At 32.4% G+C, this 13,241-nt stretch overlaps 1 pseudogene; it reads right to left on the minus strand.

Moving 5' to 3' along the window:
* Positions 1-1,472: 1,472 nt before the first annotated feature.
* On the minus strand, positions 1,473-2,891 carry LOC120193145 (annotated as a pseudogene).
* Positions 2,892-13,241: the final 10,350 nt, after the last annotated feature.

Consider the following 13,241-nt stretch of genomic DNA (forward strand, 5'->3'; position numbering starts at 1 on the left):
GACATATGTGATGTGCCCGTAGGGCTGGATATACCCAAGTTTACAGTAGGGAATGACAGTGAGGGCCTGGAAAGTGAATATGAGAGTTCAAAGTCATTGGATAATGCTTGTGAGTCTGAAACCGAGGGTGATAGAAGAAGATGGCTTGAGTTCAATGGTGAGGTTGATTTAGAAAGTCCTAAGTTTATCAAATGAATGTTATTTCTTTATCAAGAAGTTATTAAAGTAATTGTTAGACAATATGCAATAAAACATGGGTACAAATTGAAGTTTAAGGTAAATGATCTTAGAAGAATCTATGTTGTGTGTAAGGCTGAGTGTCCATGGATGATTTGGGCATCAAGATTAAATCCCAAAGATGAAACTGACTTAACTTGACAGATTAAGACATATGTTGGAGAGCATAATTGTGTTAGAGATTTGAAGAATAAAAATTGTACCTATAAGTGGTTGGCTAAAGAATATCTTGAGAAATTTAGGGTTGACCCTAACTATTTGCTAGTTCCCTAAGACGAGATGTAAAAAATGACCATATCATTTATGTACCAGCATCCAAATGTAGTTGAGCAAAAAAAGAAGCTCTGAAGATTATCCATGGGGATCAAGATGACCAATATGAAAAGATATATGATTACCTTACTAAGTTGAGAGGAACAAACCCTGGGACAATAACTATATGCCATATAGATAATAGAGTGTTTGTTAGAATGTATATCTATCTTCAAACATACAAGGATTAAATTAAAGCAAGATGCAAACCAATCATTAGCCTTGTTGGTTGTTTTCTTAAGAGCCATCATCAAGGTTATCTACTGACAATAGTTGGGGTTGATGCAAATGATTGCATATATCCCTTGGCTTATACTGCAGTGGAGAGTGAAAACTATTCGTCTTGGTGTTGGTTTTTACAACTTCTTGAATCAGACTTGGAGTTAACAAACTCTCATCACTACACATTCATGTCAGATAAACAGAAGGTAGCTTAAATTTATGTAAAACTTGATTTTTATTTAATTTAAAAAATTATGTTATGTCAATTACTAATTATGTTCTGTCGTTTGATGCAAATGGGTGAATGTAGGGTCTTGTGGAGACACTTGCAGAAATCTTTCCTTATGCTGAGCACAGAACTTGTGTGAGGCATCTATACTTGGTTTTAAAATACGAGATGCGCTCTGATGCGTTTAGTGTCCCGAGAGACAATGCGTGATGCTTGATGCGCTCGCATCACAAACCCGATGCGCTAATTTTCACAAAAATATACTTTTAAACTATTTTTATACCCTGTAAATACTTATATATAAAAAAATACATCAATTAATACCAAAAGTAGTTTAATAGTACTTCATAAATGTTAAATAACATAATAGACAAATACGCGTAGGAAAATCAAAACAACCAAAAGACAAATCAACAATAGCTCCCACTTCCCTTCCCCCCACAGAGTTCTCCAAACTTTCTCTAGTCACAAACTAAATGTCTCCAAGATCCCCATCATCAAACCCGAGCACGTCTCCATCTCCCTCATCATCATCAGTCACTCCAATGTCTTCCTCCATCTCATCTTCATCAACAACAGCAAGTCTTTTTCCTTTATCATTTCTTGATGGGCCGACTCCATCATCACCTCCTCTTCTTGATCCTCTAGTGAAATGACTTGGCTCATTAGCCCCGGAAGCTCTACCCACCGCATCCCATGTAAGATCATCATCAAGAAACACCAAATCTTCTTCATCTTCATCATTTTCCATTCTACCCATCAACCATTCATTACTTTCATCAATATCATCCAAAGCAATAGGATCAGAGGTTCCCTTTCGGCATTGCAATGAATGATTGAATTTAACATAAACCATATCATTCAATCTTTCTTATGTCAACCTATTGCGCTTCTTGGTGTGAAGCTATCAAAAATTAAATTGTATGTTAATTGATAATATATTTTAATTAAAGTACGAAATTGAGATATATATACACTATTACACTTACGTGTTGAAAAACGCCCCAATTTCTTTCACAACTTGTGGCACTACAAGTAAGACTAAAAACTCGTATGGCAAACTTTTGCAAGTTAGGAGCCGAAGCTCCATATGTTTCCCACCATTCCGCTACAAGGAGCAAAAAATTAGAAGAGTAAAATCAGTATGCATAAGAGTAATAACATATTTTTAATTTAATACATTTATAGAATTATTCTTACCCGGTGCCATTTGCTTCCTTTGCCTAATAGCCGAACTTTTACCAAACATCCCTTCGGCTTTCTTATACTTGTTTAATTCTCTTATGGTTTGGTCTTCCACTTGAGCATTCGGGGACAACCTTTCAATGCAAGATTGTAAACCATCAATTATTTCTTCACAACTTTCAATCCGCTTCACATCATCATAGAAAATGGATGGGTTTAAGTAATGGCCCGCGGCATACAAAGGTCGGTGGAGTTGATGTTCCCACCTATGGTCAATGATCTCAAATGTTTTTTTGTAACGATCTTCTTGATTTGGGAAGCTTCTAGCAATACTCTCCTTGGCCCTATCAATGGCTTCATAAATATAACCCATGGCCGGTCTTTTTTCCCCATCAACCAATCTAAGGATACTAACAAGAGGACCCGTCAACTTGAGTGTATATGCAATGTTCCTCCAAAAGGTCTCTTGTAAAAAGTAAGAATGCACCAATTTGCCCTTATGTTCCTTAGACCACTTGCTCTCCATCCATTCTTGAGAAGCAACCATCTTCCTCAAGTTATTTTTTTTCTTGTGAAATTGAAGGAGAGTGATAAAGTATGTTGCAAATCGAGTAATCGCGGGCCTATGCAAGTTCCTTTGATTTGTGAACTTCCTAATCAAGTTTACTAGACCAACATAACTGTATATATACCCGTTTGCCGACATTGTCTTTTTCAAACAATTTTTCACCTGCGGAATTTGCTTCCCAATATCTTCTAACATGAGATCTATGCAATGTGCCGCACATGGAGTCCAATAAAGATCTTTTCTAGTAGCTTCTAACATCTTTCCTACAAAGTTTAAAATAAACAATTAGGTGGCATTATATATATATATATATATGAAAGAGAAATACTAAATTAGTAAATGTTAGTAAGTAGTAATTTAGTAGTATGTTACCTGCTTTGACATAGGCGGATGCATTATCGGTGATCACTTGCACCACATTCTCTTCGCCAACTTCATCTACCATTTTGTCAAGAATCCCAAACAACAAGCTGGCATCCTTGGAGACATCTGAAACATCCATCGATTTAACAAATATGGAACCCTTTGGAGAGTTCACCATGAAGTTAACAATGTCTTTTTGGACAACCGAATCTCTCCATCCATCCGATAGAATTGAGCAACCTTTATCGGCCCATTCTTTCTTGTGTTCGTTGACTTGCTCTTCCACCTCTTTTACTTCTTGCTTGAGTAATGGAACTCTAAGCTCATACATACTTAGTGGTTTCATTCCCGAACCAAATTGTCCTATAGCTTCAATCATAACCTTAAAGCTATCATAATTTGCGGCATGAAAAGGAATGCCTGCATCATAGAACCACCGTGCTATATATTTACAAACTTTTTCCCTCAACTCTTTTTGAACCGTGACATTGATAGTTTGTTGCTTCCCTCCTTTTCCAACTTTTCCTCCTTTGACAATATCTTCAGGATTAGGAGCGAAGAACTTATCTATAGGACCTTTTTGTCTTGGCTTTTTTCTTTGAGACATTTTTCTACTACCCCCTTGCACTTCAACATAATCATCTTCATCAAGATCATAGTCACTATAGTCGAATCTTCTTGAGTAAGTTGAGTTCATTTTTTTTCTATAGTTTCCATTTCTTTTTTTTGCATGAAAGACCTCACCTCTTCCTTTACATGCTCTGGACAGTTTGGGCAACTAGTAACATCCGACAAACCACCAATGAAATGCCATTTCATTCGATACACACCACCCTTCACTACTTTAGGACAAAAATGGCAACGAAAATTGTTTCTGTTGGTAGGCTCTTGCGTAGAATATTTCCTAGCTGGATCAGTTGATTTGTTGGTTGTGTTTGTATTTGAACCCGTTGAGGTAGCACTAGGAGTTGGTTCCATACTAAAAATCACAAAAAATAACTTGTTTTAGTACATATAAAAGCTTAAACAAGTAGCAAGTAGCAAAACAATCACACACCCCAACAACAAAAAGAAACTGTTCTTCGCTAAACCTTCAGTAAAATCAATTTAAAGCTATTACTGCATTAAAGCTTCTTGATTTAGTTTTTTCAGTAAAATCATAGGACGTAAAAACAGTTCATTCATTTAAGCAACAAAAAAACAACTTGTTTATGTTCTAAAAGCTAAAAGCTTTTGCAACTAAAAGCTATTGCAACAAAAAGAACTTATCTATAGGCGTAAAAACAGTTCATCATTTAAGCAACAAAAACAACTTGTTTATGTTTCTAAAGCTAAAAGCTTTGCAACTAAAGCTATTGCACAAAAAGAACTTATCTATAGGACGTAAAAACAGTTCATTCATTTAAGCAACAAAAAAACAACTTGTTTATGTTTCTAAAAGCTAAAAGCTTTTGCAACTAAAAGCTATTGCAACAAAAAGAACTTATCTATAGGACGTAAAAACAGTTCATTCATTTAAGCAACAAAAAACAACTTGTTTTAGTACACATAAGAACTTAGGGATGAAAAAAATAGCAGCAGCCTCTTGTCAAGTCTATTGCGAGTGGCAGGGATGAAAAGAAACAGTAAAATCGAGGATAAATGTAAAAAAAATTGAGACTTACCTTCAAGTTTCTTCAATGGAAGCACTCAGCAGAGGTCAATTGAATATGGGCTTTTTAAGCCCATTCCAGCAATTAAGTTAGAAACATAAACTAGTCCAACTAAAAGCCTAAAAAAAATCTTATTAAACACATCAGATCGCATCAGCTGCATCGGATCGCATCAGACTGCATTATGTACCCCCTACCGCATCAGGCTGCCTGATGCGCTTTGACCATCGCAACGATCGCATCACGCATCAGGCGCGCCTGATGCGCGCTTTTTTAAACCAAGCATCTATATTCCAATTTCAAGTCCAAGAGAAGCAACCAAGAAAAGACATTGAAAGATGTTTTATGGAAGGTTACAAGAGCATCTTACATGAAAGAATTCACTGATGTAATGCATGAAATGAGGTTACTGTCAATAGATGCATTTGATTGGTTGCAAAATAACGATTTCAAAGTCATATTTCTCAACAAGATTCAAGTATGATATGCTCCTCAACAACCTATCCGAGAGCTTTAACAAGGTAAAAAATAATTGTGCAAGTGTAATTTTTAATATTGTTTTTGATTGTCTTGTAAAATTTCTGACACGTTCCCAATTTATTGTATTTATTTAGATGATTTTGAAAGCGAGAGACAAGCCAATTTTGACTATGATGGAATGATTTAATCAAAGATCATGCATAGAATTGTTACTAAGAATGAGCAGGCTGAAAAGATGATTAGTCCAATTTGTGCCAAAATTCAAAAAAAATTGATAATGCAATTATGGGATCCATAAGGTAATTGTTAACTATTTAGTTTCCCTCTGTTTACTGGTGTTAATTGTTTGGATAATGCAATATGCATGTGTTAATTATAATCAGACTGTGTTAATTGGAATCTGCTTGTGTTAATTGATTGAATGTCTTTACTTGAAACATGTGTTAACTGCACTATTGGTCGAAGGTGTTAGCCTAAGCATACTATGGACAAACATTTGCTGGATTTCAAGATCAACATGTTATAGACTTGCAGTCTCAATGCTGAAGTTGTAGAAAATGGGACCTTACAGGTAAAATGCATATAATTGTTTACATCAATTTATATGCAATTTACTTATGTTTACATCATGCGGGGATTCCTTGTATACATGTTGCATCTGTTATCATACTCAACCAAGAGTGACCTGAATCTTATGTTAGCAACTGCTGCTTCAAAGATACTAAACCGAGTATATATATAAATATGGTCAGACCAATTAGAGGTCCAAAACAATGGACTCAATACACTATAACTGAGCCAATATTACCACTTATAATTAGAAGGCCTGTTAGAAGGCCACAAAAAAATAGAAGAAATGATCCTGATGAACCAGTAACATCAACTGGAAGATTGAGTAGAAAGGGAAGAACAATGAACTGCACAAAATGTGGAAATACAAGCCATAATAAAGGTCTTGTAGGATAAAATTGGTGGCAACACACCTGTTGTACCATCTCACAAAAAATCTTGTAAGTTTTAAATTCAAATTTCTATAAATTTCAATAAAAAAGTTGTAATTTTTAATTAACAACAACTGCATTTTTTTAGGTTAGGAGGCCACCAAGGGAGACCAATACAACATGTCCAACTCACAACTAGCTAGGAAGTCGAGGTTTAATCAACATTGTAAGATGGATGATGCATCCTCATTATAAAAATGTCACTCAACCTCCACCCTAACCCATACATCAACCCCAACCCCACCCCCAACCTCAACCATAAGTTGCTACAAGCATACATGCACTAGCAAACAAAAAACCCAAACTCATTGTAAGTTTTGTCAAATTAGTTTTCTACCAACGAGTGTTGGCACAAGTGGTTGGGATTCAGAAATTTGAGGTTGTAAGGCCAAGTTTGAATCCTACCATCGTTACTCTTGGTGGGAAATCTATAAATTCTTATGTAAATCCCAATTGGGTCTTAGGTATGCATTGGCCCTGGACTGAAGGAGCCACCCCTGAACTAAACTTTTTTGTACAAAAAAATATTTTTCATATATGTATAAAAAAAATTAACATGTATGACTTTTCCTCACTTGTAGATTAGGAGACCAATAAGGTCCAATCCTGAAGGTCCTATCCAGCAGAATCAAGGGATTCAAAACATAGAAAGAAGCCATAACACATAGAGCTCAGTTAACATAGTAAAGTGGATGATGCTTTCACAGCATAACTCTACCACTGCCAACCAACCTCCAACACAAGATCCTACTTCAAAAAGACCTAAGTAAAAATGAAGATTAACAATGGAGATAGAGTACACATCTTTTTTGTGCTGCAACAACTTTGTGCACTTTTGTGACAACCATATTTTGTGAATTGTGTCATCAACTATATTTTTCTTTTGGAATATTTGGGAAATGCCTTGCTACTGTTGAATATGCATTTTCTGACAAACTTAGGCTTGGGGCACCTTTTTTAGATGGTTGTACATACTGTTGTTGAACATATGTATGAACATATGAGAAACTTAATCAATATAAACATAATTGTTGAACTTATATTTTGATATAACAAATATTTGTAAAATTGATTTTGAACTTAATCAAATATTTCAAAAATAATTCAAAGTCCAAAATAACTTGAAAAATATGTGTTCTTAATTTCTTTATATATATGAGATACTTTTAAGTTAAATAAAATATGTTTAAAGTGTTTAAAATGTGTTTAAAACTTTTTAAATATGAAAACACTATTTAATCACTATTTGGCATTGTTCATGACACTGTTCATACACGGGTACTGTTCATAGTTTCGAAACTTTGTAAGAGTTTTGAAACTTCCATTAAGAGTTTTGAAACTTCATAAAAGTTTCGAAAATTTTCTTGTAATGTTTGGAAACTTTGCACCCAGAAACTGTTTTAATGGCTCGGTTTTCTTTAACAATCATATTTTTAAGTAAGAATTTCGAAACTTTCTTTAAAGTTTCAAAACAGCATGTGCAAGTGGCCTTTATTGCATATTTTTAAAGCTTTCCAACGTATTTTCAAAAAAATAATAATGCTTTCCAACGGCTATAACTCATCCACAACGGTCATAAACGGCTAGCAACTCATTCCACACAATAAAATCACTCCAAGGAGACTTGAAGAAAGGTTACTACACCTACCCAAGTCTAAATATCAAGAGAAAAGAGTTTTTTATTCTTATTTTTCATTTTCTCTTGTATATAGTGTATTGAGCCTTATTGAATATCTTTGTATTCATTCTTTGTGAGCTTAAATATTGTAAACGCCTACCTAGTCAGGTATTATTGTTTACCCAAATCAAACCTTGTAAAAGGGTAGTGGTTTTAGTTTAACTTTAGAAAAACTAGAGATTTGTAAAGGGTACACCTTTTCCAAAGGTAAAAACAAATTAATTAATTTGTTAGAAAATCCTTAGTGTGGAGCTAAGGTAGTGGATGTAGACTTGGTTGAGAAGTCGAACCACTATAAATCATTATGAAAAATTTTCTATCTTGTATTGCTTCTACACCAAAGATTTTTAAAAGCCAATTCACCCCTCTTAGTGGTTTATGGTTGATCATTTCGAGCCCAACAATTGGTATCAGAGTGGATCACAATCAACAGTTTAACAACCTTGTGAAGATCCTAGAAGTGCTCTATCAATTTCTTATTCAACCGAAAAGATGGCTTTCACTTCCGGCTCATTGTACATGGAGGACTCCCAACCGATTGACAAGTATCTACACTTCAATGAAGCTAACTATGGTCATTGGAATAAATTAATGAAGCTATTCACTCAATTCATTGATTTTGGAGCATGGGAGATGATCATGAATTGCTATTCTTCTTGAACGAAGAATATAAAGGAGTGGAGTGACCAAGAACGAAAGAAATTTCAACAAAATATCATGGACATGCACATTTTATTTTGTGCATTTGGTCCCGATAAATTTGAAGAAGTTTCTTTATGTTTTAATTCCAAGGAGCTTTGGGATAAGCTTGAAGAATTACAAGGTGAAAAGAAAGAAGAACCATCAAGTTTAAACCTCCTCTCAAATCCAAAGGTGGTGTGCTTTATAGCTCTTGAAGAGCCTAAGGTATCTTCTAACTCTAGTGAATTTGATTCATATTCTTTTAATGAGTTACAAGATGCATATGATGATTTTTTTGGAGTTTGAGACCATGAACTCCAAATACAAGAAATTGATTTCAAAATTTATAGTTGAAAATGATTTTCTTTTAAAAGCTAAAATGAATTTTGAAAATCAAAATAAAATTTTGAAAAAGGATTTAAAGCTTTCAAAAGTAAAAATTTAAAAATTTAAAAAATAAAATTTTGATTTAAAAGTTAAGTTTGAAAGCTTAATAAAAGAAAAAAAATCATTTTAAATAATTTATTTAGCTTAATAATGACAAAATGCTCATATTGAAATTATCATGGTCATGATATAGATACTTGTCCTATTAAAAATAGAAAACATTTCAATATTAGACAAGCATGGGTTCCTAAGGGAATTAGAGACATTGAAACTAATATTGAAGGACCCAAAGCAATTTGGATATCAAAAACAAAGTAAATGTCTCTTGTAGGTGTGTTGGAGCAATGTTGATAAAGGTAAAGATTTTGGATGCTTTAATCACACGAATGAATGATGGGTAACATCTAAACTTAAATTTTATTGATTTTATATGTTGGTCGCCTATTGATTTTTATTCATGCATGAGTATTGAGCATGAATGATTACATATTGTTTGGTATCTCATGTATGTTGAAAATGTGTTATGATGGACATGTTTCAAAATTAAAAGCTTTTATCATTATTTAATTCATCATAATATTTTTTTGGTCAAGTAATACTTTCATGATTTCTTTAAATCATCTTGACCTAAATGTGCTTTCGTTGAAAAATTATTTTTCTTTCAACAAATGTTGTCCTTAATTAATTTATTGAATATTTTTAGCGTTTGGAATCACTTTAAGCTTATAATGCCAAGCTTGATAATGTTTTGAAATCTCTTTCAATTGATATCATTAAAATGATGCATATGTAAGAAAATTTTAAATATTTTTCTTAACTTGCATATGCCTTTTTTGACATCTTCCATACCTAAAATTGATATTATATTTTTTCATCTATCAATTGATATCAATTTTTATTTGCATAATTAGTATTCCAAATGCATAATTTGCATTCATGCAAATCTAAATCATGCAAAATGTGATTTATGAAATATATTTTTCTATTGCATGATTATATATTAATTAGTTTGAATACTAATCAATTGATTTTAAATGTTTGGATCTTGATATTTTGATGAAATTCATTCTTTTACTTTTTGCATATTTGCATATATATATATATATATATATGTTTTTTTCATCTTTAATATGCAAATGCAAATTGTAAATGTTCATGCATATGCTTTCATTAACAATTATTGCATGACATTATGTAGTGCTTTATGTGTAACACCCATAACCCGTATACATGAACCAATACGAGTTATAAATGTCCATCATTTATTTAAAAAATCAAGTTGGGAAAAATTTTGTTTCTTTCAAACAATAACAGTTTCATAACCATTAATATAAAATATTTTATCTTAGAATTTCAAAACATAAATATTTTAAAACACATTATAAAATAAAAGCATCATTTCATACTGATAATGCTAGATAATACTAATTTTAGTAAATCATAGTAAATTAGTTTTAGTTTATCCATTACAAACCAGTTCCAAAATAGGTTAATAGAGCAACTAGGACATTTAATAAGTACATACCACTAACTAAGTCAAAATCACATCGAAGGATGTCTTACTGATACTGTAATATACTCATCGATGCTTGGGGTTGCTCAATACTCCTTACTCCTACTCCTGCTTTTTACATACGCGTAAAAATCATCACACACTAAGTATATACTTAGTGAGACAATTAAAATATTAAACAATGCAATACGTCACATGCATGTAACTGAATGTCATTATCAATTGTAGTATGACCATCTTACCTGCATATCCATCATGTTACCATAATAAACATGATAAAAATGCAATATAAAAGTATTATCAATAACCATAGCCCAAAATATAAACTATGAGGACACTGGTACTGAGTCAAATATGCACCGAAGTGCTAACCAATATAACATGAGAGGTCATTTCCACCATCAACATTAGGTATCTTTTAGTACTAACCCACACTAGGTATCCTTTAGTACGGTCCCGAGTATGGCACATAAGGTCGTGCCCACCATCAACACTAGGTATCCTTTAGTACTGACCCACACTAGGTATCCTTTAGTATGGTCCGATATGCAGGCGCTAAACTCTATGTCATGCTAACTATACCACTGACCCTTAATGACATACTTGGGCATATAGTCTATAATTATTTCATCCATGGAAATTGCATATCAATATACTCAACATTGGGCAGTTCATACCCGAAACAATATTCATGTATAGTGATCAATGCAATATATTTTCAACATTGACATATTAAGAACATGTCAATAATATGAATATGACATAAATATCATGCCGATACAAACAAGGTAGACTCCATTGCAACTCTTCCTAATGATGTATAAAACATCCATGTACAATGTCATGCACGCGTTGCACTCAATTTGACACTTTATATATTTCAAAATATTTGTCTCACTAAGATGCAAACTTGATCCTTTTATACTAGATTCGCTTTAATTACGAAGTCAATCACGATCTGTACAAATTCACAATTTCATATTGAAACATATACTAATATTTTACTAACATAATTAAATTCTAATAACAACAATCCATAAGATATATTTGAAACTTATTCGATATCAAAATATTTCAACATTTATAAATTTCTTTAATATTGGCACCAACTTTTAGATTTATGTAAAATGGTCCTTCACCATTTTACTCACTTAAATTTCAATACTAAAATTTCAGCATTGAAATAATTATCAGCCAAGTACATTAACAATTACAAAATCATCTTTAAAGCCCTCAAACTATTCAAAATTTCCATACTAATCACCTAATTTACCAAGCTTCCAAAATGATCCAATTTCACATTCTAACTTAAATTTCAACACTTAAAATGCAATTTTCAGCAAGGTACAACATATTTTGAACAATTAAACATTCACCTAAAGTTTTTTTTATAATTTCCAAATAGGTCCCCCAACTTTCATAAAATTACAAAATAGTCTCTAAATTTTTCTATGGCTTATAGAATATTTCCTACATCATTTCTAGCCCCCTACATAAATTTTCCATAATTTTTATCATCCTATAAAGCCAAGGTCGAATGCTTCAAGTACCCAAGATTAGGGTTTTCATGATTTTTACTCAATTTCGATTCGAGCACGAAATAAACCTCCATTCAACATTATAAACTCTCTACAATCAAACCCCTAATAAAATTTCATCAAAACACAAACTTCACCAAATTTTAGGGTTAGATCGAAAATACCAGTAGCATTTCTAAGAGGTTTGAGAATGTTTTAATCATCAAACAAGCTTGAAAATGAATCTACAACATCAAAATCCATCATCAATTTCATAAACCCTAATATAAACATAAACCTTAGGATTTGGGATATTTGAACACAAGCAAGATTTGCATGCATAAATGGTACCAAATGATAGAGTTTTCGAATAGAATAATTTTCTATTTCACGGCTCGATCCAAAATCCAAAGGAAATTGCTCAAAAATCAAAAAGAGATTTACTCTTACTTAGGATAGGGTTCATGGCTTGAGGCTGAAAATGGAGAAGATTACATGAAATTTCTAAGTAATTTCATGTTAGTTTATCATTTATTTAAGCTTAAATGAATATTAAATTTATTTAATTGGGAAAAGACCATTTAACCCTTAATAAAACCTTATAATTACCATCAACCATGACACATAGCCCTTATCATATTTCAAAAGTCAAAGATGAACAAAATATTTTACTCCTTTACCATTTTATCCATGCAGCTTTTCAAAAACTTCAATTTTGCCACTTAAATCCAACAGTCCAAATTAAGAATGGAAATAAATTCTCAAATCTAATTATTTATATTATTTTCCGTCATTTTAAAATGTGGACATAATATTTTTAAACCAAATTTATCATCCTTCAATTTTTCTCAAAATTTTTATTCGATTCGATTTACCGATTTTTTACCGGACTTTAACCTTTTCTAGTTTTTTTAAAAATTTCTGGATCAAGAATCTAATTTCCATAAAACCCCATTCTCAAGAGTAAACTATCAATTTATGGAATAAATTTTTTTTGGGAAAATTACCACTTAGGTACCTAAACTTTCCCAATTTTATACTTTGTCTATTAAACTTTCAAAACTTACATTTTGGTCACTAACAAAAATTTTGGGGTAATACATTATGCATATGAGATTCATATATCATTTTTAATTATTGCATAAAGTGTAACATGTATTGGATTTATTGAATTTCACGTGTTACCAACATACTTTCTCATCTTTTTGAAATTCAA

The sequence above is a fragment of the Hibiscus syriacus genome, unplaced genomic scaffold (genome assembly GCF_006381635.1).
Source record: "Hibiscus syriacus cultivar Baekdansim isolate YM2019G1 unplaced genomic scaffold, ASM638163v2 tig00116989_pilon, whole genome shotgun sequence".
In the NCBI taxonomy this organism is placed as follows: Eukaryota; Viridiplantae; Streptophyta; class Magnoliopsida; order Malvales; family Malvaceae; genus Hibiscus; species Hibiscus syriacus.